Below are 26,736 nucleotides of genomic sequence, written 5' to 3'. Positions count from 1 at the left end.
CAGGCTGCAAAACCTAGAGCAGCACAAATCATTTCACTACTCGTCCACACGCACAGGATTACTGTATGTACGCCCGTCTGTGTGTGCGTGCGTGTGTGTGTGTGTGTGTGTCTCATGATGACATTGATTGGCAAAAGCATCTCTGTGCTCTGGCTTCCTGTCTGGCCCTATCAGATCTACACTTGAACCTGCCTGCTGTCAATGCGTATGACTCCTGGAGAAGGAAACCAAACGTCTGATAGCGAGCCCGCTCTCCTCTCGTGCTGTTGGGTTATCTTTCATAAATATGATGCATTTCTGCACGGAGGAACAGATCAGCTCCTGTGCGGAAATGGCAGACGTCTCAGGAGCGTTCCTCCGTCCTAAACGTTATCGTTTTTAAAAAGGTGATTTATTCAGTCGCTCAGAACAGAGAGGGGTTGAGCTGCTCTTTACCGCAGCAGAACAGGAGTCCAGGGTTTGGCTGCAGATATGAGGCACGTCCTGTCCTGAACTCCTTGGTATTCAACGGCAGACACGGGGAGGGAGGAAGAGTGGAGTTGCAGATTGTGAAAAGCAGAAAAAAAATGCTACTTTGCTGTACTTCGTAGTTTGGGAAGGACAAGATGCGCTTATTGATTTCGAGACTGATTGGCTGTGCAAGCATGGAAATACTCCTTGACCACCCTCGCTGAGGATCAGAGCAGTTGCCACAAGCCCAAGGCTATATTAAACATTTTACTAGCATAGTTCAGAGCAAAACAGACAGTGTGACCAAAGCTTGTGATTCACTTGTCCATCAGGCATGAGAATTGGGATTTTAGCAGGGAAGCCAGTGTGTGTGATGCATGCATTTCAGAGGTCACGCTGCTTTCCATCACCGCATGGCTTCACACACACACCACAGCACAGAAAAGGTCAGACTGACCCAATGCTTTGTGACGCTCTGCTCGTGGTGTGGAGGTTACAAACACACGCTGCAGCTGCTCAAAAAGTCTAAGCGAGACACAGAAGCCCCTTCTAAAGAGACTTGTTTGAAGTTTTCAGATCTGAGATGAAACATAAAGAAAAAAAAGTGAGAGGTAGAGAAGAGACAACAAGGTTTGAGTGGGGTGAAAGGTGTGACAAGGTCAATGAGGCTTGTTTGAATCAGAGCAGGACGTGTTAGTTCTTCAGAGGAGAAGAGCAGGACGAGTGTGGGAGAGGAGCGGAGCGGGAAGAGAGGACCGCAGAAGACGAAATGCAGCTGACCGTCAGAGAGGTGAGCAGGCAGGGCTAGAGGAGGACCAGGGGGTGCTGGTGTTATGTGAGGAAGGAGGTGAGAGGAGGAGAAAAGTTAGGATGCAGGGCTGAGACAAGTTTCAAGTTTCTCATACAGGTCAGGCTGGTTGCAGATGTGGTTGGTCCTACAGACAAACCAGAGCTTGTTCATGATCCGTTACCATATAAACAATACGAACGTCTGCATTCTAGCTGTCCTAATGTAAAGACAAACACATTGTATACAACCTCTCTGTGAACTTGATGGAATAGAATGTGTGTATGACAAATGGAGTCACTTCATTAACAGAATGTTATCAGGATGCATACTGAAACGATAGTAGGAGGTCAGCACGCTAAACTCCATTGTTCTCTGCTATCCCCAGGTTGTAAGCTACATAATGCAAGGATGAGTGGTGCATTGATGGTTAGCCTAACTACACAACTACAGTATAACTACAACATTGAATGAATTATGTAACAGCTGATACAGTATTAGTCTGGATCAGGGCAGTGTGCAACATGTTCCTATAGGACATGTGTCAGTATCGTGACAGAGACACTGTTTCTAAATAGCCTCAAACATATCTAGTCAGTTTTTGTTTGATAAAGTCATCTTAGTTTCATCAATGTCTTGCTTTGGTTACAGTAAAAGAGGCTGCAGACAGATATATGTCATCACAGTTTTGGTTCATGAAAACCCACCACAGCTGAACCCTGTAATGTGGGAAAAATGCTGCAACGTAACTGGAGATGATTATATGCCTTTTTTGTTTGGTGCGACGGTTGTGGGAAACTCTGGGTACCTGTCACCAGCACTGGCTCAGGCTCCACCCTCGTGGTACGTGCTCACCTGGCAAAGAACCCTGACATGACTGTGGGAAAGGGTGGAACAGATTGTCTTTTCACAACAACCACAAACTGCCTCTCAGCTTCCTTGATGTCTTAGAAATGTGTTGAAAAGGAGGCAGAGAAGGGCAGAGCAAGCAGAGGGAAAGAGAGGAAGACAGGTGTTGCAGAGTAATCAGGACCCCTTAGGTAAGTCATGAAACAACTGCTTAATGCCAGATCTCAGGCAAATGTTCATGAATGTTTAATTCAACTCTCAGGTTAATTGAATTTATCAGGAAAGGCCAAGCATTTCTCCTTCACTCAAGTTTTGTAGGTTTAGCTCAAGGATCTTTGATCTGTTGTAAAAAATCAAGAGAGTTCTGCTGTCCTGGCTGATCAATAGCAATTAACAAGAAGAGAAAAAATAGTCAAGGTGACTTTCAGTTCACTTAAACACCGCTCACACACTCTTACACCACCACTCTCCTCAATAAAGTGGACTCAGTCAAATGGACTCTCATCCCCAGGAGGCAAAGTCATTTTTCATCCGGCCCACCCAGGGATGAAACATCTCTGATCTCAAGACGTACTGTGTGTGTCTGTGTGTGAACGTGTGCGTTCAGGGGGGTTGAGTCAGTTGTGGGTCTAGCAGACGACAGTGTGTCAGGTAGCAAGATTCAATATCGGACACCTGTCGGAAGCGGTAACGCATACACGCATACACACTCTGATGACAGGGTCACTGACAGGGCAGGACCACAGTGAAGTGTGAAAGAGCTCTCTAGTTGCTCCATTATACCCCCTTTACTCCTCTTTTCTATCTCTCTGCTCTGTTCCTCCTCTCTCTTCCCATTTCCTCTACATTCTCTCTCCTTTCTCACACTTGCCACCACTTTTTCGCCTTTCTTTTTTTCTTCCTGTCTGTTTCCCTCCACCCCTCCTCCCTCCACCAGGTGCTGTCTCCAGCTCGCTGCAGCCTGTGCTGTGCTGATAAAGCCCGGTTAGGTTATAGTTGTAGGAAGAGTCAGCGGGGCAGAAAGAAAACGCCGCTGCTGGGTTTTAAATCTGAGCGCTGTCACCCGGGCACCGCTGGGCCACTGCTGCTCTGGGATACACCGGCTGGCTGATGGGGAGGGTGGCTGTCAGGGCGACTGGCAGGCATGCCGAATGGGTGGCTCGCTGGCTGGGTGGGTGAACGGCTAACCTGAGGCACGCGGACAACAAAGAGCTCTGTCTCAAGTGCCTCATCATGGTAACATTTCTTTTGGAAGAAAACAATCGTTTAAGACCCGTTCCGCACAAAAACAGGTTTTTCTTCTCCTCTTCCTCCTCCTTCCTCTTGAACGTCGGAGCTTCACTGTGTATGTGCACGAGAAGGCTGTTTTCACATTCATCTGTAAAAGTGGAAAATTTCTCTGCTCATTGAAAATTCATTTTTAAAGAAGCGTACAAGCAGGATTTGTGACATCACAACTAGTGTGGAAGCCAATCCTGGTCCAATGTGCGACTTACACAAGTGTGATGTGGAAACTTGAAGCCTCCGGTGCACAAACACTGAGAATGGACTTTACAGCAGCTCAACTTCTGAAATAACACACATTTGAATGATCATAGATTCTGGATATTTTAATGACGGAGAAGGAATAGAGGTAATTCTAAGGATTCAACAAGATAACTGAACTTTTTTGTGGAAAAAACATCAGAAACACATTATTAGTCAGAGTACAGTGATTCTATATACGTGTGAAAGCATGTCAGGAGGGGATCTTTACTGTTGCAGCAGATAAAGCAAGTCCAACATTCTGCAGTGATGTTGTTGAGAAGTCAAGTGCTGTTTTTATTGTTGTGTCTCCTGCTCAGTTTCCATGGACACATCACAGCCCGTGTTTTTGACTTAACATGCATGGTAGCACAGACACCAAAGAAGGTTAATAGAAGATAAATGTTGTCAGGCTGCAGCTGATTCTAATTTCCCCCATTGATTAATATGTATGTGATAGTTAATGATATTTTTTCTTGAATCTAACCCTTCATGTAGAAAATGCCAACATTAGTGAAAAATGAGGTGCAAGTCCTGCTTGATTTGGTGACACTGGTGGTAATTGGTGGTAACAGCAAGTGTGTTTTAATGATGTAAGTCCCAGAGCACAGTTGTAAATGACGCATGTAGCGACCGCTGGGCTGCTGTAGAAACATGGCGGTGCAGCATGGCAGACTGCATGGAAGAGGACCTGCTCGCTCTGATTACATAAAGAGCTCATTGTAAAGTAAAGAAAACATGATTCTCATGTCCAGGTGATTATATATGGATGTAAGCAGAGCTATGAATTTTAGATTCCATTTCTGCCAATAAATCCGTCGAATCCAAATCACTGGACCTTTGCTAAAGGGGACAGTCAACACTGTCGTCCAACACGTCAATACTGAATTAAAGTTTCAATGCTGTCTTTGTCTTTCTAAATGGACACACCTGCAGCAGCTTTTGTCCTTTGCACCATGTCCAGTAGGTGTATGCTTTGTTTCCTATGAATCTCCTCTAGTAACAAATAATACAGCTATAAGAATGTAAACGCAGTTGATTATTTGATATACAGTAATAATGTGAGGGGTTATAACTTTAACTATATTAATGATTTTGCAATCAACATTGGAAATGCTGTCGGTAATGAAATTTAAAACAGTATATGTAAAATTCTATAAATTGTATATACATATAGATGAAGTTGGATATTATGTTTTAACTAAGCTATAAATTAGCATGAACCATGTATACTGGCATGTGTAGCAGCTAACACATTGTCTGGCTGTTTCGCTGCCGTGCTGTGTCACATGACCCGGCATATGTTGCCAGGAAGACGATCCCATATAGACAGACCCATTCACTGACAGTCAGTGTGTAGGATAGATGGGGAATGACAGACAGCTCCACACAGGCTGCAGTCTGAGACGTGACTTTCTTTGTTTGGGAGGAAAACGAGCAGACAAGAAGAAAAGAAAGGAGAAAGCAGACAGAAATGCATCGATGTAAAACGGACACCCTGTTGTAACAGGCAACCAGACAGAAAATGGGAAATTCAGACTACCTTCTCCACCCCCCCAACCCCCCAACCCCCCCAACTCTCTGTGTGCCCTCCCCTCTCTCGCAAATGCTAACTCGCTAAAGAAAACACAGACAAATGCTCGACCAGACAGTGTGTGTGCATGTTTACATACGTATACGTGTGTGTGCGTGGTGAGAGGCTTCAGATTTACACACACACACACACACACAAACAGGAGCCAGACAGTGTGTATGAAGTGCAGCTTCAGTGAGTCCATCAAGTGTAATAATTGCAATAAATTCCCTCCTGGCTGCTTCTCTCAGCATCCTCTCCTCTCCTCCCCTGCATCCCTTCATCACACTCTGCCTCCTTCCCCACATCAAACACTCCCTCCATCTCACTCTGCCTCCATCCATCAAGTCCTCCTTCCCTACATCATCAAACCATCCCTCCTTCCATCCCTTCTTTTCCTGTCTCCTTGCTTGGGTGTTCTGCGTGATGTCTGGTGTGTCTGGCAAGACTGGCCATTGTCTCAGTTTCCTGTCCTTTACTTCCCTCTTCCTTTTCTGTCCTCTCCTTTCTCCTCAACTTTCCTTTCCTTATCTCTTTTCCTTGCCTTCCCCTCTTTCCTCTCCTCTCCTAACTACTTCTCAGCTCTACCACTCTTAAAAAAACATGTGAGTAGCAGCAGATGTTTGATGCATGACGCTTTGCTGAAAGTTGGTCATGTTGACAATGACACATCCTCTGTAGAAGTGGAGAAAAGGCTGACAAAACCTTGCCACAGGTGCTGGGTAGAAAAAGTAATTCAAACTGGAGGAAAATAAAGTCTGATCTGTGTTCACAACATTCTTCTGGAAAATATTTAATTTATTAAAACGTCAGGGGTTCTTTGATGAATTAAATATTCGTCGGGAGCATTTTTCTTGACAGTCGACAGACTCTGTTTTCCTCCATTTGAAAGAGTACGATGCCAGCAGGTTAGCTGCCTCTCCCCCGTCTCCCCTCACCTTCCATCCTCCCCCCTTCCCTTCATCTTTCACTCCTTTTTCTTTAATGCCCCCCTCTCTCCGACTTACACACACACGTACCTCCATCATTCCCTTCCCTGCTTACTTGTGGGCAGATAAATCATCTGCAGCATGGCAAAAGCTGCAATGACTCATCAACCATCTAGACCAACTCAGCAACAGAGAGAGACAGGGGGAGAAACAGAGAGAGAGAAAGAGTGTGCCCGAATGGAAATTAATAGAGTGAGAGAGGAAAAGTCAAATGAGCAACAGCAGTTGTGCATACTTAAGTCGGCCAGAGAGACAGAAAGAGATAGAGGAAGAAGAACAGACGGAGGGCAGAAAATGCAAAAGAAGATGTAAAACTCACGGTCAGTGTGTGACAGATGAGGATCAGAATGAAAAGGAGGATGGCTGGAGAAAGGATGGAGAATGACAAATGCCTACAGAGGGATGATAGTGTGTGTGTGGGAGTCGGAGAGGCAGCGATGGACAGACAGAATGCAGGAGAGGCAGAAATTGATGGATGAGGGTGGAGGTATGGGGGAGCGGGGGTCACCTCCGAGACATGGAGAGGAAGGGCTGATTGACAGCTCTTCCACAACAGCTGTCTGCTGCCTTACCTGTGTGCTGAAGTCTGTGTGTGGTGGAAACTCTGAGACACACACACACACACACACACACACACACACACACACACACACACACACACACACACACACACCAGTGTACTTTCAGTCTTATGAGACCTGTCCATCGCCTCCCAGCTATTCCCTCAGATGTCCTAACCAAACAGTAGCACCTGGAAACAGTGGACAGGGGAGTCATAGTTAACATGTTACCTTCGCATTAACATCATCAGCCACTTCCTGCCGTGGAGACAAAATAGTTTGTTTCCAAATCCGGTACTTGAGCTGACACTGATCGCTCGAAACTCTAAGAGAACTTCCAGGAGTCACGACTTTTGAAAAAAGTGATGTAAGGCATCCAGAAGAGAAAAGAAACAGACAGAAATAGGACAGACAGCAGTCTAAGAGAAGACAGTGGATGTCAGCCATGCTGCCGGTTTGTCCCAATGGCCAACCACAATATCTGCAACTAAAAAATGGAACGTTGCAGCCCAAGACACATTTTGCCCATAGACTGTCATTATAAAAGAAACGGTGAACAAGATGGCTCATTTCTGTGTTTATCAGCAGCTCCTGGCCGTAGCTGTGGGAACAACAATGTCCGTCAGTGTCTGTTGTTTGGTCAATGTTTCTGTTTATCCATTACTTTGGTTTATGACCAAATACATGCAAAACCATTCTCACCAGCCTCAGCTCTGCTTTGAGTTTAATGCTAATTGGCAAATATTAGCATGTTAACACATTACATTAGGATGGTGAACATTATACCTGCAAACACAGAGCTGCAGTCATGGCTATAAACGCCATAGAGGTTTAATAATGTAATGTCAATGTATGGTGAGGTGGCGATGTGGCCCATTGCACACACACACTAATGAGCAAGCACAGTGGGCAGCACAGCACAGCACCAAGATGGGAGGAAGCTTTTTTCACACACACATTCGCTCTGAAAGTATCCGGGTGTCTCTACAATTTAAATAATAATTACAATATCACACTTGTTTTCAGTGCTTACATACATGTTTATCATGTCCTGTCCCACTCATTCCTAACCAACAGACAAACAATGCATCGCACGTCAGAATTCAACACTGATTTTTCTGTGTGTGTGTCAATCAATCAGTGTCGCTGTCAAGGCGAGCATCATGGGCTATGAGGCTTGCACGGCTAGCCGTCACGCTGAAGGCAAAGTCAGTCTTTTCTAAAGAGCCCTAGGAGCCTTATTACTTCCTACCTAAAGTTTGTGGCAATGAAAATGCTGTGTTCACGGTGTGTGAGGGTAGATGTGCCATTGTCCCCATCCTGAGGGTCCCGGTTTGGGGGTTTGAAGACATGATCATACTAATGGTTTATGTTGATCGAATCTAGCCAGTAAATATGTTAGCTCGCTGATGAATTACACAGAATACACCTTTTTAACATGTCACATTAAAAGCACACTCGTAAATAATAAATCTCCATCTCTAGCTGCTTCAGTTTTGTGGTCGTTGTACGCACAATTCTCACATGCATGCTAATGTACAGTATTATGAGGCCAGAAAATGAGATGACTTTCTGTACTGTTGTCGAGGGTGTAATAATGATCTAAACAACAATGGAGGAAATCAGAATTGTTCACCAGGAGAAGGGACGTATATGTGCAGATATTTCAGACTGCACACAGAGAAGCACATATAGTATTACAGATTTTTTGGGGGGGTAACATTAGATATGGCATGAATGGATGATTGCTGATTTCCTAATAAGCATTTCAGATGCAGGTGTTTAGTTGTTGATTCAATTATTCGTACACGTATGAGAATGGATGTATTAAAGAGGCGTGGGGCCCACTGAGACTGCACACGAGCAGGGCCCAGATTTTTGTGCGACTCTCCCGGGAGTATAACTCGCAAAAAATGACCTGCCTGTGTAATAAGCATCCCCACTTCAAAGGTATAAAACTCAAGAAGGATTAAACTACAAGAAGAACACGCACACACACGTAGAAGCACTCACTGAGTATATCGCGTATGTGTTTGTGTGAGAGATAGAAAGTGGGGGTGTATCGACTCGTGAAAGTTGTAGAGAAGATGAAAAAGCGACACAGCTGCCTCGGCTATTGCTCTGGAAGACATTTTTAGTCTGTTTTTCAATTTACAGTTAATGAGATTTTCAGCAGCCTCTCTCTATTCTGTTGTTAGTGTTTATCCTATCCTGTCTCCACAGCCCCATCTTTTATACTTCTGCAGTTCACCCTGTCTGAGCTGGATTGGCTTGTTTGTATAAATAGCTTACCGCCGCAAACCCTGTATGTGTGCCTCAGTGTGGATACGTTGTGTGTATATACTCTTGTCTATACATGTGTGTAAATGTATATACATATTGTATACCGAAGGGGCTGCAGTCCTGCATGTGTAACTGTGAATGTGTCTTGTAGCAGCATGCACTGAGGCGTTCACTGTCTCCTCCTTGTTGTTCTCTTCTCCACAGCAGCCTGATATCTCTAGACTCTTATACAGCAGCTTCCTGCCGGTGGCTCTGATTGAAGTGGAATTTTCTACATTTATTCGACCCCTGGCCGCTGATTTGCTTCCTTTGTAACAACTTGTTACCCTCTCAGTTTAAACTAACAGATGAGAATGACAAGTTGTTGTGTATTGGTACAAAAAAACCGTCAAAACTCAGTACAGAAGATGTTTCAATTTGAGCTGACGAGAACAAGCAAAAGAGCAGTCAACTGCATTTGTAGTTCATGAATTAAAGAATCTAGGATATTTGTAATAAAGTTAATTCAGGTGCGTAGATTCTTGGCTTTACCTGCCTGCTGAGCTGCAGTATGACGCTCCTCCGATCATTCAGACAGAACTAAACACACGTTAGAAGTAACTCTTCAGTCTGATATTTAATGGAGGAAAGAGTTCAGCTTTACAAAGGAAATGTCTGCAGGGAGACTGATATTCGGGTGATGTAGTGATGGAGTCTTTGGAGTATCCTGTTGATGTGTTTGTGCATGTTAATATCATATGCTTGGATCATAATAACTGGGGTGTTGTACCATGTCAGATATATTAATATTGGCCTTCATGTCAGCCTTTAAGTAACTGGAAATTGCATTTCAGAAATGTCAAAGATATCTCTTTGTCAGCATATTTAGAGATTGTGTAAACTTTTGTGTTTTTTTAAATTTATTTCTGAAGTTAAATAATCTCATTATGGCAAAATGAGATGTTTTTACCTTGATGAAGTCCAAAATCTAGACGTGAAATAATGAACTAACAGCTCCTCCCCTGATGTCTGACAACCCCCGCATGCTGTTTGAGAAGTTTCGCTATGAGTGGAGTTATATATGAGATGTTGAATATCATCACAAAAGTATCCTCAAGTTTTGAGCAGAAATGTTGGCGTGTTCCTTTTTAAGGAACATGTCTGCCATTGTAATTCTGTCTCGCACACACTGTGTTCCTTCAGTGTTCCTGTGTTCAAACAAACCTGCTCTCCCCTCTCACTTTCTTCCCCCACTCTCCGGTGTGTGTTATCTCACAAAGCAGAAATGGCCTGAAAACAACAGTGTAAAAATCTATAGCTACACACACAGATCCCATAGCCCCGAGCTCTGGGATCTCTGTGAGAATTTGTCTGTGTAGGTACACATTATCACTAATAACACATCTCTGAACCTTTCTGATTTCCATACGCTGGCTGGGGTTGGTTAGAGTTTAATGACACTCTATGGATATGTTCTCTCTGTGTGTGTGTGTGTGTGTGTGTGTGTGTGTGTGTGTGTGTGCGTGCGTGTGAGAATGTGTTTTCCTCCACGAGCATACAACATGAATTCACACACACTGCCACACTGAGTCCCACTGAGGTGTTTGTTACCGAGCAAACATTCTGTATCTTTAGTGGGGTCCTGAGAAGGTAATAGGAAACAGAATGAGTCATCATATAGAATGTGATAGTAGTGTGATACATTATGACTGGAGCCTCAGGCCAGGCGGCAGTTTGGTAGCTCCTTTTCCCTCGTCTCCCTTTGTTTTCTTCCTTTCTCCATACTGTATGTGGATTGTACTCACAGGGAGAATGGTAACAAAGGAAATGACTGCATTGAAGTTGAACAGAAATTTAAATTGACGTTATCCAGCGGGACTTTTTTGATTCCAGATTTGATCCTAGTAATTTGATTGGTGCAATGTCTCACAGGCGAGCATGAACAATAGTTCATAATATCACTTAAGTATGGCGACACAGACCAGCTGGGGGCAGCCCATCGCTTAGCCATCGCTTAGTCCCGTTTGTAAGCTGAGCTCTCCGTGTGTCAGTTCTTGACTCCATACTTGAGTCAGTCTATGTTGTCATTTGGATCATGTGTCATTGTACAGCGACTGCTAACGCTAGCTAGACACCCTCCTTTCTGTAAGGTGGGACAAACACGACACTGAGCATTCAGAAGCTATCAATAAATGACTGAGCCGGTGAAAGAACATCTAGTGACAATCAGTACTAATGTTAGCAAGCTAGGCTCATTAGCTTCCACTTTCCAAGACATGCTGAATGAGGATATTCAACTCATAAAGCTGAAGCTAGCTAGCTAGCTAGGCTCTATAGCTTTGTTAGCTCAGTATGGCTAGCCAGCTAGCTCCAGCTTTATGAGCTGAATACAAACGTCACAGCCTGATGGATCCTCCCAGATGTTTAATGCTGTAGGGGCTGACATCGTAAATAGCTAATGCTAGCTATGTAACCAGTGCTAAATGTGCTTGTTGATAAAGGCAAAAAAAACGTCTTGCATCAGCGTGTGGAGGCCTATACAGAGCTATGATGTGCTCCACCATATCCTCCTTTGAGAAGTAGCCACAGTAATGTTATCCTATACAAATATTGTAATCCTGATGCTAAAAGTGAGGAGAATCCAAATCTTCTGTTTGACTTTGGAGAAGGAAAGAAAAAGAAGAAGGAGAGAAACATAAAGGAAGGGGAAAAAACTGAAAGTAGCCTGGCAAACAGAAAGAAGCAGCAGGTAGATTGACAGATGAATGCAGACAATCAGGCTGAGACAAGTCTGTACAATTAGCCCGTGTGATTAGATTAGACTACTGCGCTGAATAAAGCCTAGGGATATACTGGCCTAGTTGGCACACATACACACAATCTCTCTCTCACACACACACACACACACACACACACACACACACACACACAAAGTACTACCGCAGCTTTTAATACATGACAAGTAATCCAGACTTATGTAATTGTGTGCTTGTCACCACAGACAGACAGGTTGTCTAGCTGTCAGCTGTGTAATTATGATGACAACAGTAAACTGCAGCCAATCAGGACGCTGATGTTCCACAACAATCACCCTCATTAGTCATTAGACTGTATTGTCATCCTAGATTAAACAATGAGAGAAGCTAAAATGCTTGTCTAAAAAACTTCTTTCAGATAAACGAAGCCTGAATGATAAATTCCTCTGAGGATTAGACGCTAGGTGCTAATCTGCAGCTGAAATTTTTGGAAACATTTGAACATTGCTCGAGAAATCAGGCCTGATGACCTTGTCTCTGTTTTGATTGATGCGTGCTGGTATTTTATGAGGCTGTTGTTGTTTTTTTCCCTCAAGATATTATCCACTCTTTGGAATTTGACTTGAGGATTACTGCATCTGTGACATTTTCACAATGTGATTTGATTGATTGATTTTCCCAAGGGAGACGCTCCAATCACAGGTCACAACAAGGTGTCTTCCTGTTGCTGATTGTTTTTAAAGTCTTGATGAACTTATCCTAGGGCCAAAACTAAGCATTATTGTCATTACCTATTAATATGTTAATTGTTTTTTGACTGATTGGAATTAAAGTTCTTCTTCTGGCATTCTTTAAACCCTAAACACTAATCTCTGCTCATTAAAATTACATGTAGAGACATTTCTTCAATGACAAATTCATTCATGCTTTAAAATGTCCATACCTCCGCCTTCATTTAGTGTGCGTGGATCTAAATAGTGACCGCCTATATCTCCACCCCTGCCACCCTCTGCGCTGCTCATCAAACACACAAACGTTGGCTAACATATTTAGCACACCTCAGTTATATTTGGACACAGTGAACGGATAAAACACAAGAAAAATACATTTAGCAGTTGAACATGTTGGCTCACACTCGCTGTGTCCCCAGGATAAATGGATAGAACAGTGTTGGGCTTCAATATAAGTTCTACTGAATGGACCATGAATTCATTGTTTGTTAATACATACACTGTAAACCCCAACTTGTTGTTTCAGCTTAAATATTTGAGTCACCGGGCTGCCTTAAAATTGTATGTCAAGACAACAAAGACAATAAGTTAACTTAACTAAATTTGGCTACGTATTATGTAAATTCATTAGTTGATTTAACTTCAACATCATTACAAATTGTTTCCATTTCTCAGCTGATTTAACTGCAATTCTAGTCAGTTGTATTTAGATTTACCGGTTGCTTAAATTTAAAACCCTATCAGGATCACTTACATTTTCTAGTTGATTTAATTTTTATTTTAGTTCTTCTCTTCTAACCCCTAGATTTCAGATTTGCTCAGTACCTACAATCTGGATGCTTACATCAAATGTCATACTGGCTAAGCAATTTTCGACAGAATAACTGACAAGTCTTCACCCCAGACATTTAATATAATCTAACAACTATCACTGACCAACATTTACATTTTTTTTACTGAAGATGAGCAAAGAACCACAAACACTCTCATCCAACTCCAACCTGTTTAATAACATTCAGACATGTGTCCAACTCCATTACCACGCATTACATTCTCATTGATACACAAAAAAAGTCCAATAGGTCCATGCTGTGAAACTCCATGTTCTCTTAAGTGGTTCTTAAGGGATTGTTGTGATAGGAGAACTAGTGGACAGTCACTGTAAATTCATGGCAGTGGACAGTTTCTTCCTTAATGTCCATGAACGGATCTGTAATGTTCAATAATTCTTCTGCCATTTCCTGAGAAGTAGGTACAAAACTTACAAAGCCACCGCATTCAGGTTTAAATTTTGGTCACGTAGACCTGGAAAATGAAGAAAAGAATGTTCAGTGGCGTCCTTTTCATCTCAGCGTTTTCTTCATGACAAATGACAGTCCAGTTATTTTAGTAGTCGTAGACCAAAAACAGCACAAGTACCACGGCGTGGACCTTGTGCATAATTAAGACACAGAGATGTAACTTGGTAGTTCAGTAAGCACTTCACATTTTCCACAAAGCTATTTACACAAAATGGTACAAAAATTTCTATCAGCAGTTTGAGAACAGTTGAGTGCAAAAGGCAGTTAGACTGATCTCTACTTGATATTCAGCTAAGTTAAACTGGTTGAAGTGATAACAACAATGGTCTGTATTTATCCCTTTCATACATAGCTTTAAGTGCTGAAGTGAATCATGAAGAACCAGAGACTGTACATGGACTGGTCTTGTTCTGCAAACTCCCATTCATGGAAAATGATTAGTTTGCTAAACATAGAGGTGAGCAGAGTAAGACAGAACTGTCACAGACAGAAACTGCTTGTCAGTTGTTGTAACATCTGACAGCAGAGACATCCCGGTGCAGAGAGAGAGACGGTTGGACAGACTGACACACGCTCCTCCATAACGTGTCCAATAACTCATTCAGAACTCTGCACTGCTCAGCAGATTATCCCTGCTGTAATCAGAACACTTTGATCTCGTTGAGGCAACAGATCTCATTGTCTTTTAAACTGAAACACTTTCATGTAGTCAAGATGTTATTCAAATATACAGTGTGTTCACAATTTACTAGATGCTTATTAGCATGCATATAGTAGCATATTGGCTCTATTAGTCATCATAAAGCACTTAGTAATTCCTTATTCTGCATGACCAAATTCTACAACCACTATTAACTAAGAGCGTTCCATCGGTTACCTCATGATGGCTGCTTATTGATAGTAAATGGGGAGGCTGTCATACCTGAATTACGATATTAAAAAGCTAACTTCATAACACGAACCTACAGAATAAGTGCTTCAAAATGAAAAAAGCCAGTATGCTAATATGCATGCTAATAAGCAAATAGTTAAAGGTGAAAATGGGTGCGTCACACCACCTCCATCTGCTCCATCTGCACCTCTCGCTCTCACTCGCCCTCGCTCCAGCAGTTGCGGTGTGGTGTGTACTTGTGTGCACTGTGTACCTTACGTAGACTTGGTGCTTGTTTGATTAGCTTTAATGATTGTATAATATTAGTATTGTAATTGGAATATTTTTGAATAACAGTTTTTCTCAGGTGGAGTTGAGCCACACCCAAAATAAATATTGTGTAATCAAGATCACTAAATTATTATTTCTTTTCTGAGCACATAGAACAGTTGTGCAAAGCCATTTTCTTCGAAAACATGGCCCAAAATGCTATGAGCTACTCCACAAAATATTATTAGAAACCATTAGGAAAGCTTGTGTTGCTTAAAAAACAAGAAGAAAAAAAAAAGAAAAAAAAAGAAAGAGAAAGACGTTTTGGGAGGCAGCTTTTTAACAGACTGACAGTACAAATGTGGTGTATGGAGTGTGAGACGGTATTCATCAGGCACAGAGAGAAAGAAATCATGGAGTTGTATTATGGGATGTATAGGATCCTTTGGCACTTGGCCTATAATTGGAGGTAAATGTCAGGATATGTCGGTCTCTGCTGCTTCATTTTCATCATTATGTTTTTTTATCTGTCTCTTGCAAGTCTCCCAAATTTATGGAAATGCTAATGAAATCACTTGTGTACACCTGACAGTTCTTCCACTGTCCAGGTGTCTCTGAGTAGCTTTCATGACTATTGTGACACAGATCACATTCTGTTTTTCTAATGCTTTGAATCTGCTTGGGAGGTAAGGTAGGCGGTAACTTGGCCGAAGATTTGAGGCACTTCAGGTAGTTTATTTAGGTTTCTAATAATCAGGAAGGAAGTTTAATGTGTGTGATACCAAGTTATCGAAAAGATGCAGCAACAGGGATGGACAGAAGACATCGAGTGAACTTAACCCTGATAAACTTTCCCAAGATCCTTTCCTGAGACGCTGTTCGTCCAACAGCGGAGATATTTGAGCATTATTCAAGATGCCAGACATGATCTCAGTCTGTTCTCAGTACACTGGGGGTTGGATTAGCACATTTAATTTTCACTTGGCACATTGGTAAAGGCTCCAAACATGATACAGACATTCAGCACGGTTTCATAGTGTGCCTGAATGTGTAGACCAGTTTCTCTTTAATGTGTGAAAATGTTAAACTGTGTCTTATCCCTTGTGGTGTGGTGCTGATGTCAACATATGGTCAAAAGTGGTCATATGTTTAATGAGCCTGGGCCTCAGAGGAAGAGAGAATCACCCGGCTCATTAAATCCTGAGCAAAAAAAAAAAAAGTTTTTCCAAATGTATAGTAACAGTGACCTTTGACTGATTAATGCAGAATGAGATCAGCACACTGGCTGGGAAGCTCCAAAAGGAGTCCGAGCTGCAGTACTTTAACTGCATTATTATCACACTCATTTTCCTTAGTCAGCGTCTTGTCTCACTGCAGTTTTATGGCTGCTGAGAGACTGAACTGAGAGATTAAGGACTCATAACAAGTTGCTTCATGTAGAGTGTCACCTCTAATGTCCTTTTAGCACAGAATGGAATGAGCCATTAGGCCTGACCTATCTACCCCGGTCTCTGTTAAGATTCCGTTGAAGTGTCATTGTGGTCCGGTGCAGCTTGTGGCGTCAAGCAGTGGCTCCCAGAATGAGGTCAGGGACCAGGAGACTGTGTGGGGGATCCGCAGGGTCCCCCCAAAATGGGGACTACTTACATCTGGTGCTGATTTTCCTCATATAAAGAGGAACTTACATCATGTTTTAGCTTGACTAAACGTGTTATAGCCACATTTTTCAGTTGTCCACCTCAGTTATAAGCACAGCAGTCGTCTCCTCTGGTGGGGTAATGGCTCGTCTTTCGCTTGTTCATGATTTTAACCCGTCAGTCCCACCCTCCACCTTTAATCAAAGTACAACTTAAAACAAGACTTATGTCCTGGATGAGTGCTGGAGGCCGTGTCTTCCACTGTCTGCGGCTGCCGGGAATCTATTGTGTGACAAAAAAAACGAATAAGCGCATTTCTCAAAATGTACAACTGTTCTTTTAAAGTTGTTTTGTAAGGAGTTGTGGCCAAGATGGGACATTTTACAGTTGTTAAATGAAAGTGGGGGTCTTGGTTGACAAACTAGAACTACTACTACTACTTTGACAGTTCTGTTCTGTAATTTCTTGTTGTGTTGTAGCTGCTAAATAGAGACAGATTTATCTGTTAATTAGATTTTGTGGATCAAATCACCTTAAAGGTTTAAAACTATGATAAAAACCCGTTGCAAAGCTCCTGTTTGGTCTGTTTGTGAGGTCCAGTAATCGTGACAGTCGTTGGCTTTATCCCATCTTCCTGTCACTGTTAAACGTGGAGTCAGCGATTCTGGAGAAAGATTGCTGATATTTGAACTCAGCAGCCAAACAAATACACCCCTCCCTTCAGTGCTCCTTCAGAAGCTCAGCACTGACCTGTTGCTTCTGTGAAACATAGCCAAACTATTACCCACCTGTCGAGCAGAAACAGAGCGACCTCCACATCCGTCTTCATGCCGTTCTCCACTGTTGGAAAGTCTCACTGATGTCTGTGCGTCTCTTTGCTGCTGCCTCATCATAAAACTTCATTTTCAGTTTTTGTTCTTCTGACCTGCTCTTCTTTTGGGTCATCTCTCCTTCTTGATCATGTTGTTGAGTTCATGTTAGCATGTGCCAGATGTACTGTCCCCCCCCCCCCCCCCCATCTCCCCTTCCCTCCCCTTCTCCCTGTCCTGTGCACAGGTTTCACCTGTTGCTGATTGGCTGGAATAGTGTTGTGTAGCTCTTCCGGAGCCACTTTGTGTGTTTCCTGTTCACAGAGCCGGTGCTGTGTATGTACACCAGCTTTTTGTCAGCGCACACACAGAACAGACAGGTAGCAGACCGTGAGGAGAAATCTGCTGAATTTGACAAGAAGTGTATTAGATCAGAATTGCTGGCTGCACCTTTAAGCGTACGTCGTCTAATTATGTCCACTGAAGGCTGTACGTGATCAGATTACGTGCTGTTGATAGCAAGAGATGCTGAACATTTGCTGTTGATTCTGTGAGTTACCATGACCTAAAACCAAAAATTGCATCATCATCATTCAAACGCCCGACAGCTCTTCCTTGTTTTTGAATGTGTGTGCGTGTGTGTGTGTTTGTGTTTGCATTTTAATGTGCATCTAAGTGTGTGCATGTTTCAGCATCCTCTTTTATGTGTGTGTTTGGTCTGAGGAATTCATTTCCTTCCAGACAGTCAGTCAGCGCTCTCTCTGGGGAGGCGGGTCGCTCTGTTTGGCTGTGCTGTGCTGTCTGATTTTCTTCTTACTTTTTTTTTTTTTTTTTTTTTTATTTTCCCTAGTCAGAGGGAACGAAATGGATTTTTGCTGCGTGACTGCAGCCTGTAATGTCTCTGCTGCCTCTAGCTGCTTTGGCACATGCTGTGCCTCATTGTGTGATCTTTTTTTTTATGTGTGTGTCTTTGTATTCAAACATACCTGCATATTTCCATGTTTACATACGTCTTTGAATGGCATGCCAGGTTGGATTCATGTGTTCATCTGTGTACTTTGTGTGTCTTCATGGTAGAAGAAGCTGAAGTGCTTTCAGAGAGGCCTTTAAAGGCAGGAGTGTTTTATTGAATGTAAATCGTGAGATCCAAGCCTGATCTCAGTGCTTTGTTTTTTCTTGATCAGAGCCTCTTCAAAGCACAGTAGTTCCCCTGTATTTGACCTTTTCATTATTTTCCACATTCCTCAATGTTTCATGTCATCGTAAAGTTATTTTGTGGTGCTTTATCATAGCATTAGCTGTGTTACGATGTGATTCTTGTCAAGACAAGCTTTATTTCCCATTTAATTTCATGGAATAGGACTGAATGGTTTGTGCTTGATTGTAGGAGAATTAGAAAATGCAGTAACCTTTGAGAATCGAAAGGAGCTGGTTGAAAAAGTGTGAACCCACACAGAAAACACCAGCCCGAGTTTAACACCTCCTGCCATCTCCTTTCAACTTTTTATGTGTTCAGAAATGAGCATAAAAGTCAATGAAAGTTCAAAAGTTCAGAAGTTGAAAGTTTCTGACCTGATATTAACTTTCTTTGCAACAAATGTTTGTCGGCTTCTTCTTATTCTTAGCGGTGCATTCCCTTTAGCTGTACAATGTGAAGAAACCGGTGTTGATTCTAGAGCATTCAAAGGGAAATTTGGAGTAAATGAGCACAAGACATGTTCACAGAACCAATTTGTAAAAGCCTTCAATCACAGTCCATGAATGTATGAACTGTGAGAATAAACATTAAATCCATGGGAAACATAGAAAAATAGAAAATTCTCCAATATTTTCTTCCCTTGGCACCACACACTAACTGTTGGAAAAATGTTCAAAATTCAGTGCCCAGATATCATGTGAAAGGCCGTAAACTGCACACAGTATGTTCCTGTTTACCAACCCATCTGCTCAGTGGAGCTTTATACCAAAGAAACGAGAGAGACGACACACCTAATATTTCGTCTGCACAGCGAGAGCAGTCCAGCCGCCTCTTCACACACAGATCCTGTAATACTGCCGGAAAAAGGACCCGTCGTTGTGCCGGCTTTGCTTTTTTACACTGAACCGGGCCACAGCAGCATAACGCTGCCCCAGTGTGTCATCTCAGATAGCATGCCGGCATTCCGGAAGCAAAGGAGGCACAAGGTCGGGTCCAGAGCGCCAAGTACCACGATGTGTCAGCTCTCACATGGGCTGAACTCTGAAAGGAGCGTTCAGCGGTTTTCTGCCTCTGAACGTGGTTGTATCTCATTGATGTCAAATGTGAGGGGCTTTAAAGCCATAACTGTAGGGTTTTTTAATTCCTTACTTTGCCCAGCCTGTTGATACGACCAAGAATGATGCAGTGTCAGTGGAGAAGGAGGCAAAGGAGGTTAGTGTGACAACTTCTCCTCTGACAGGAATCTGTCTCCACATTCAAAGTTTTCAAAAGTGTATTGACACACACACACACACACACACACACTTGTAGGCACTTTGTCTTAGGCTGTACCTCATCCACACTACAAGCTTCCTTGTTCCTGGTGAGAAAGCCCAGTAACAGTGGCAAGGTGAGGGATACACTTTATATTCCCTCTTCACTTTCAGGTAGTTATTCTCTTACTTTTCGCAGGCCGTCCTTCTCTTTTGCAGTCTCACTTTGTCATTTAAAATAATAAGACAGATTACCATAAAAACCCTGTTGTGTGTTGCTATAGCAGCCAGTCCACTGGAATTAATGGTGTCACCAGAAGTGGGCCTGTGCTGTTGGCCATGGAACAGACTCTGATGGTAAGCAGTCCCTACGCAGCTCGCCACTTAATGTCCACTTTGCATCTATTGTTTTGCTCAATAAAATGACATCATGTGTACGAGCAGTGTTTATGCCTGCAGACAATCTCTGCTTTGATTTCTCCTCTAATCCATCCAGTCTTTTCCCATCTTTTGTCTGGGTTTGATGCTCAGGACAGCTAGCCAATCAGCCGCCCTGCTAAACAGCACATCAGGAGACATTTTAAGCAAATCCTCGGAGAGGCCTTGAGGAAAGGCGTTTGATCAGTTGTCTCTTTATGGAAGTGTAGGCTAATTTTGCCCGATGGCTCTTCTCTCTTTATAGTCTTTGTGTTGAGCCTGTCTGTCAGTATGGATTGTCACGTTGTATTGCCTTTCGCTTTTAAGCACATCTGCAGTCGTCCATAGCACACAGCACACACACGCGTTTAAGCTTTGTTTACTGCCATGCTTATTTCGTTTTTTCTCCGTTGCCTAATGTGTGTGTCTGTTCTGTGTGCTCGTCTTCTCTGCAGCCTTGTCTTTGTTCTTCTTTGTTGTGACTGTTAAAAGTTAAATGTCTAGATTGGAGCAGCCACCTGTCAGATTTAAAGTAGCCTGTGTCCATCATCACAGCTGTCGAGACAACCCTCCATGTTCCTGACATCATACCTGTCTGCCTCATTTCCACTGCCTCTGTGGTGTGTGTGTGTGTGTCTGTCTGTGAGTCACCATCGCTGCCCCACATCCTGTCTGTCTGTCTGTCTGTGCATCCAGCCCCTTGATACTGGAGTTGATGCATAGCCAGATTAAGCCTGTCAGATTTGTCACACTCGGCTGGCAGTCAGCGTGACACAGAGCCAGATCAGACAAGGATGTGACGAATGACGCCTTCAGCCTACCTTTGTTTGATTTTGCTTTGCCAGTCATTTTGTGCATCATTTCACACTTTCAGATGTTTTTTTTTTTTTCCTGAGGCAAATAGATAATTCCTCCAAAAGGAGAAAAATAGAGGTTATTTTTTTTATTACCTAAGAAAGGTAGAGGATGATATTCACCAGTGATGTTCTGAGTGCATGAAAGCTCCGTAAGTTACAAGGAAAAGAGACATTTTTGGAATGAGACCAACACACAATAACCAGCTTTATTCAGTTCAAACTAAGTGTTGTTAGTCTACGAGCAGCTAAATCGAGGGCAGTTAAGTACAATAAGGGAAAAAACACAGACGAGGTATGTTTCATTGTCACTGAGAACAACTCAATGCAAAGCATCCTTAGAACCTGCACCACAGACATTATTGTCCTCCTAATGCTATAGCCTCGACCAGCAAACTGTCACATGTCATTGACTTGAACGTTGCTGAACTCCACAACATAATCACATTGTCAAGAAGGAGAAATGGAGAAATCTATTACAAACTTTTGATCTTGCTTTTTTGTTAGATACATCATGAAACTAGATAACATTCAGCCGATTTTTGTCAAAAGGGGCTTGCTTTTGCTACACAGAGAGGTGGTTTAGCCCCTCGCTCAAGGACACTTAGACCTGTGAATAACAGGGGCCAGGGATCGAAACACAAACGCCACAATTACAGTTTTATTGTTCCTATCTTACAGTTCCAACAATGCAAAAAATGAGGACAGGAAAGGAGTCGTGAAATGCCGACAGTGAAGCAGGTGCAGCCTGCAGGTTTGAAAGACAGATGGAGGGCAAAGGCATGTGGAACTGTAGCCAAAACTGCTGTGTACACAAACCCACAACTCTTTAGCGAAACCATTAGGCGCTGAAGCTTTGTTACTGCTGCTCTTGCTACCTACAGTTAAATTGTAGTGTGTTTGTTCAGAACTGAAATTAGACACCTGTGTTGGAGGTGTCTAGTTAATCACTTACAAGAATATAACTGACACCTGCCAGCTAGTCACAAGTGAAAATTCAATAGCCACTATATGTATGTATAGCAGGTGGTAGCAGCAGGTTCAAATGCACAGTCTGCAAATAGCATTTAGACCAAACGAGCAATAAAAGCACGATTGTTACGCAGTGTATTATTAGTACTATGAAAAATACCAGTTTATTTAACAAAACCTTGGGATACATCAGGAAACCTTGTAGTATTCTGGAAAGGTTCAATCAACCCAAAATATGAGTACAAAACATCTTTGTGTTTTATTGCCCAGGTTTGGATGTATCTGTGTCTGAGATGTCTGCTGTCTTCCAGAAACAGTTTGTCCGTAACACTGGTTAATCCACATAACACACTGTTTTTCTGAAAAGACATGTTTCCAAAGCTATCTCCATGGTTACATACCACAAGAGAAATGTGAGATTTTTTTCCCCCTTTATTTGTGTGAGCTGACCCTTTAACTAAGTTTCAGGTCCCAAAATGATCAAGAATTTCATGAAGCTGCCTGTGGAGGGATATCATCATCCATTTCAAATCTCGATGTGCCCACATGCTGTATTCTGCCTAACTGTTACAGAGCTGTTACACAGCCCGTATATGTTTGTGCCCTACAATGAGTTGAGCAGTTCAGGTAAATGAAGACATGAAACAAACCATAATGAAGTGTCAAAATGCTGATTGCTGGCTGATTTATCCATCTACACGCAGCTACTTAAGTGTTGTCCTTGTTTTCCGTCCTTGTAAGACAAACATAGGCTGGGTCGTCGCTGAGGTGTGGGACAGTAGCTGCTGGGTTCAGCCTTTAAAAGCCTCTCTTAACTGCAGCCTGGCCACAAGCCAGGCTCGTCTAACTGGAGTACAGTATGGATGGGACTAATGAAGCAGACTAAAGTGGATCTTCCATTAATCATTTGGGGTCTTGTATAATCTTCATCTATTCATGTGTGACACAGTGGTTGTGTCCTTAAACGACCTCTCATCTGCCACCAGCATACACATATGCTATCAAAAGAGTCTCACGAGCAGAGAACATTTGCACTTCACATAATGACATAGATCAGATGTCACTTTGGTAAAGTGTAAGATCATCAAGTATACTGAAATTGTATAAACCATAGACTATACTACATTATAAATGCTTTATGAATTGCTATCTTATCAGTGCCCTAAAGTTTTAATCCTACTCGATTTCCTTAATAGAGATGTAACACTTTATCACAGATGATACTGTATTTCTGTCTTTTCTGTCATCTTTCTGGGAGAATATAAGCCATATATAAGGACTCTTGATTAAGTTTTTTACCCATTAAACCTGCAGTGTATATTCAATAATTTTTTCACAGGACTTATGTGTTCATGTGTGTATTTTGTGTGTACAATACACACATTTAGTAGTGTAGTGTTGTGTAGTGCCTACAGGCAGCATATGACCCCCAAAACTTCAATGGTGAAGATGGGGTCAACTGTATATAACCTGAGAGGCTAAAAAAAAACAGGTGATAGTACTCCCTGCTGCTCAGAATTCTTGACTGCTGTGAGTCCACAGCAACAATTGAAGCAATTGAGTTTGGCATATCAACATTTTTACCAACTCCTGCCATCTGGATATTGACAGCTGGACAGTAAAAGAACACTGTTTGGAGGCTGTAAAACTGGGGTAATAGGATTTTTTAAAGTAAGGGTGACATGTTTCCTAATTTTGAGCTCACAACCACAGCGTTTCATATTTAAGAAGGGTCAAATCTGTTGATCTTGAAAGGCCTACAGACTGTAGTCCATGCGTCATTCGGTTCAAGTTTTACTCTTTTTGAAAGAGGAGGATCAAGATATTTTTTGAGCATCCAAACCAGATGGCAACGCCTGTGGGGCTGATTCAGCAGTGCGTGTGTGTGGGGGGGTTTCAGCCTACTGTGAGTCCACAGTTGCCCTCGTGTTTGAATCCAAAGAAATAAAACTGAATATCACCCTCAGCTGTTTATAATCCCTGAGACATCCACGTAGTTTTATTGTCCAGCAGTGAGACATTTTATTTCCTCTAGCCGATACTATTAGATAAGAGTCAGACCAAATATAAACAGTCCGTGAGAGCTACATTTTTAAGTGACTCTTTTTCTCCACAGCAGATCTGTGATTCACCTCAGTAGCCCCAGTTCTTGGTTTGTTATGCAATTGCATTCTTAGCATGCTTAAATTTTCAGTGTAACAGATGAGACCGGCCCCATGGTTTTAAAGTCTGTTCCCCAATCCATGTTTGTCTGTTTGACTGTTGTCTCACTGATAAGCACATGTCCCTGTGTGACCCAGTGTTGGTCCTGGCTGTTAGAGTTACTAGTTATCCTCTCTTGTTCCAATGGCAAGCAGAAACATGCTCAAATAATACTTAATGCTATAATGGAAACTCTCCTTACTTTACCCACTGCCGGGAGGTTAGAGGTCATCTACAACTCCATAACAGCAAAGCTGGAGCTTGTACAGCTTCAATGTCTGCCTCAAGAACAGTTGTACAGACTGTATATTTGTCAGTGTGAAGGTCTCTGTCTGGATCTCTTCAAATACAGTCTTTCGAGGCCACCTTGCAGGGGTTTGTGTTATTGTAGTTCATTTAAAGGAAGACAGCAGGTTGTCCACTTGTCAGAAGGTCAGTGGTTCAATCCTGGGCTCCTAAAGTCTGCAAGTGTGTTCTTGGGCAAAATACTGAACCCCAAATTGCTCCCGATGGCTGTGCCATCAGTGTGTGAGCAAATAGGGGAACGTGGAATGTGTTGTAAAGCGCTTTGATTGGAGGTAGACTGCAAAAGTGCTATATAAATGCAGTCCGTTTACCATTTATCCCTCCCTTGTGTTTCTTGTTGGTCCCCTGTTTGTTCTCTGTCTCTCTGTGTGAGTTGGGTATGGCTCTCAGTTGCCTGTGGCTGCCAATCACCTGCCTCCAGCTGCCAATCTACTGGAACACCTGCGACCAATTCTCATCAAACTCAAGCAGTATATGTACCCTAGCTCTTCACTCCATTCTCCACCAGATTGTTTGGTTTGCTGATGTGGTACTAATGCTAGGCCAATTTAAGCTCCAAATCAGTATTTTTCTCTGATTTATGTGTCCTTGTGCCTCAGGTTCATTTTCCTCTGGTGATCTTTGTCTGCTTTCCTCATTCAGAGCCTGGCCAGTGTGCCTTCCATTCGACAACTCAGGCCTCTCACTTGCCCTGCTCCACCATCTACTCTGGCCCATCTCCTCAAGCACCATCTCACCAAGTTCCAAATATAACTGCCTTCAAACTGTTCCTGCTTTCACATCCTTAATTAACACAACATCACGGAATGATCTTACTAGCATGGACCCAGCAGTCTGCCATTGTAACGGCAAACATCCATTAAACAAGGAAAATTGTCAGTTGGAGGTCGGCGTTGCTTCTCCAAGTCCTTAGCCTGCAGATTTGTCCACCATCCCCACTGCATATCATGATATGGGTGTATTTTTCAGAAGACAGGGCTCTCTATACCTGCCCGTTGTCCCTATGATTGTGCTGTGAACTTCTTCCCAGGGCCCCTCTTCCCTCTAAACTTTACAACCTGTCTTGTGAAAAAGGCCATAAAGAAATGAATCAGTGACTCATGAGCAGCATTACTCAATCTTCTTCCTCCCCTATTGGTGCTGGGGGTCTTTGGTCTCTAAGAAGGATCATTCACTACAACCCTGCAATGACTGGTCTGGTCTGACTAACATCACTGTAAAGAACAAGTAACCTCTGCCATTAATCAACTCTGCTTTTTAGCCAGGCAATATTGCCACAGTCCTCACAACACTGTCACAACACAACATAGACAACCTTTGAGGATACTTTGAATATCTGGTAATGTCTTTTGGACTTGCGCATGTTCCTGCAGCTTTATGTTTGTGTACACTCATCTTCTCCTAGAACATGTCTGACCACATCTCCCAGTCCACCAGATCCTCCAAAGGCTTTTGCAGAACAAGCTCTTCATGAGGCAGGGAAGTGTGAGTTCCACACCAGTAAAGTTAGTTTCCTGGGTTACATCATTGAGAGCAGGCAGATGAAGACTGATCCAAAAAAAAAAAAAAAAAAAAAAAAAAAAAAAACCAACCTGGTGGCAGAGTGGCCGAAATGCATCACCTGTGAACATTTTCAGTGGTTCATAGGCTTTGGTAATTTCTCCCACTGTTTCAGTAAGGATTACAATACAGTGGCATCACCTCTTGCCAGACTCACTTCCTCCTGCATTCCTTTTTCCTGGACCCCAGAGACTGTAAAAACTTTTTTCAAATTAAAGTCTCCACACTTCTGCCCCCTTACTGGTCCAACCTGATCCCTCTTGCCAGGTCACTGTGGAGGTTGATGCTTCAGACATCAGTTAAATGGCTCCATCCCTGTTTCTTTTTCTCCTGTCATATCTCTCCAGCTGAAAACCATTTGACATTGGTAATAGGGAGTATCTCTCTGTCAAACATGTGTTAGAAGAATGAAGGCACTGGCTGGAGGGGGCAGCGCGATCATTTGTGGTATGGATTGTCCATAAGAACTTGGCCAACATTCGCTTAACAACTTAACCTCCACGACGTGTGCTGGTTGTTTTTTTTGGAAGTTTAACTTCACTCTGACATGTCTACTGGATTCCAGACTTATCAAACTGGTGCTCTCTCCCACCAGCTTGTCTCTG

The 26,736-nt window shown here is 42.7% G+C and overlaps 1 protein-coding gene across 2 annotated transcripts in view; it reads left to right on the top strand.

The window, feature by feature from the left end:
* The window catches only part of LOC143324388 (low-density lipoprotein receptor class A domain-containing protein 4-like), a 209,841-nt gene that overhangs the window by 45,815 nt on the left and 137,290 nt on the right, over window positions 1-26,736 (top strand). Inside the window, exon 1 of one of the 2 annotated variants that reach the window (XM_076736784.1) lies at window positions 18,606-20,177. The exons of the other annotated variant lie outside the window; for it this stretch is intronic. The gene's annotated coding sequence lies outside the window, so the exon portion shown is untranslated. Of the gene's footprint in view, window positions 1-18,605; window positions 20,178-26,736 lie in introns of those variants that run through there. 2 annotated transcript variants of the gene reach the window in all.

The sequence above is a fragment of the Chaetodon auriga genome, chromosome 8, assembly GCF_051107435.1.
Source record: "Chaetodon auriga isolate fChaAug3 chromosome 8, fChaAug3.hap1, whole genome shotgun sequence".
Lineage (NCBI taxonomy): Eukaryota > Metazoa > Chordata > Actinopteri > Chaetodontiformes > Chaetodontidae > Chaetodon > Chaetodon auriga.
This window is presented reverse-complemented; position numbering and strand designations above follow the sequence as displayed.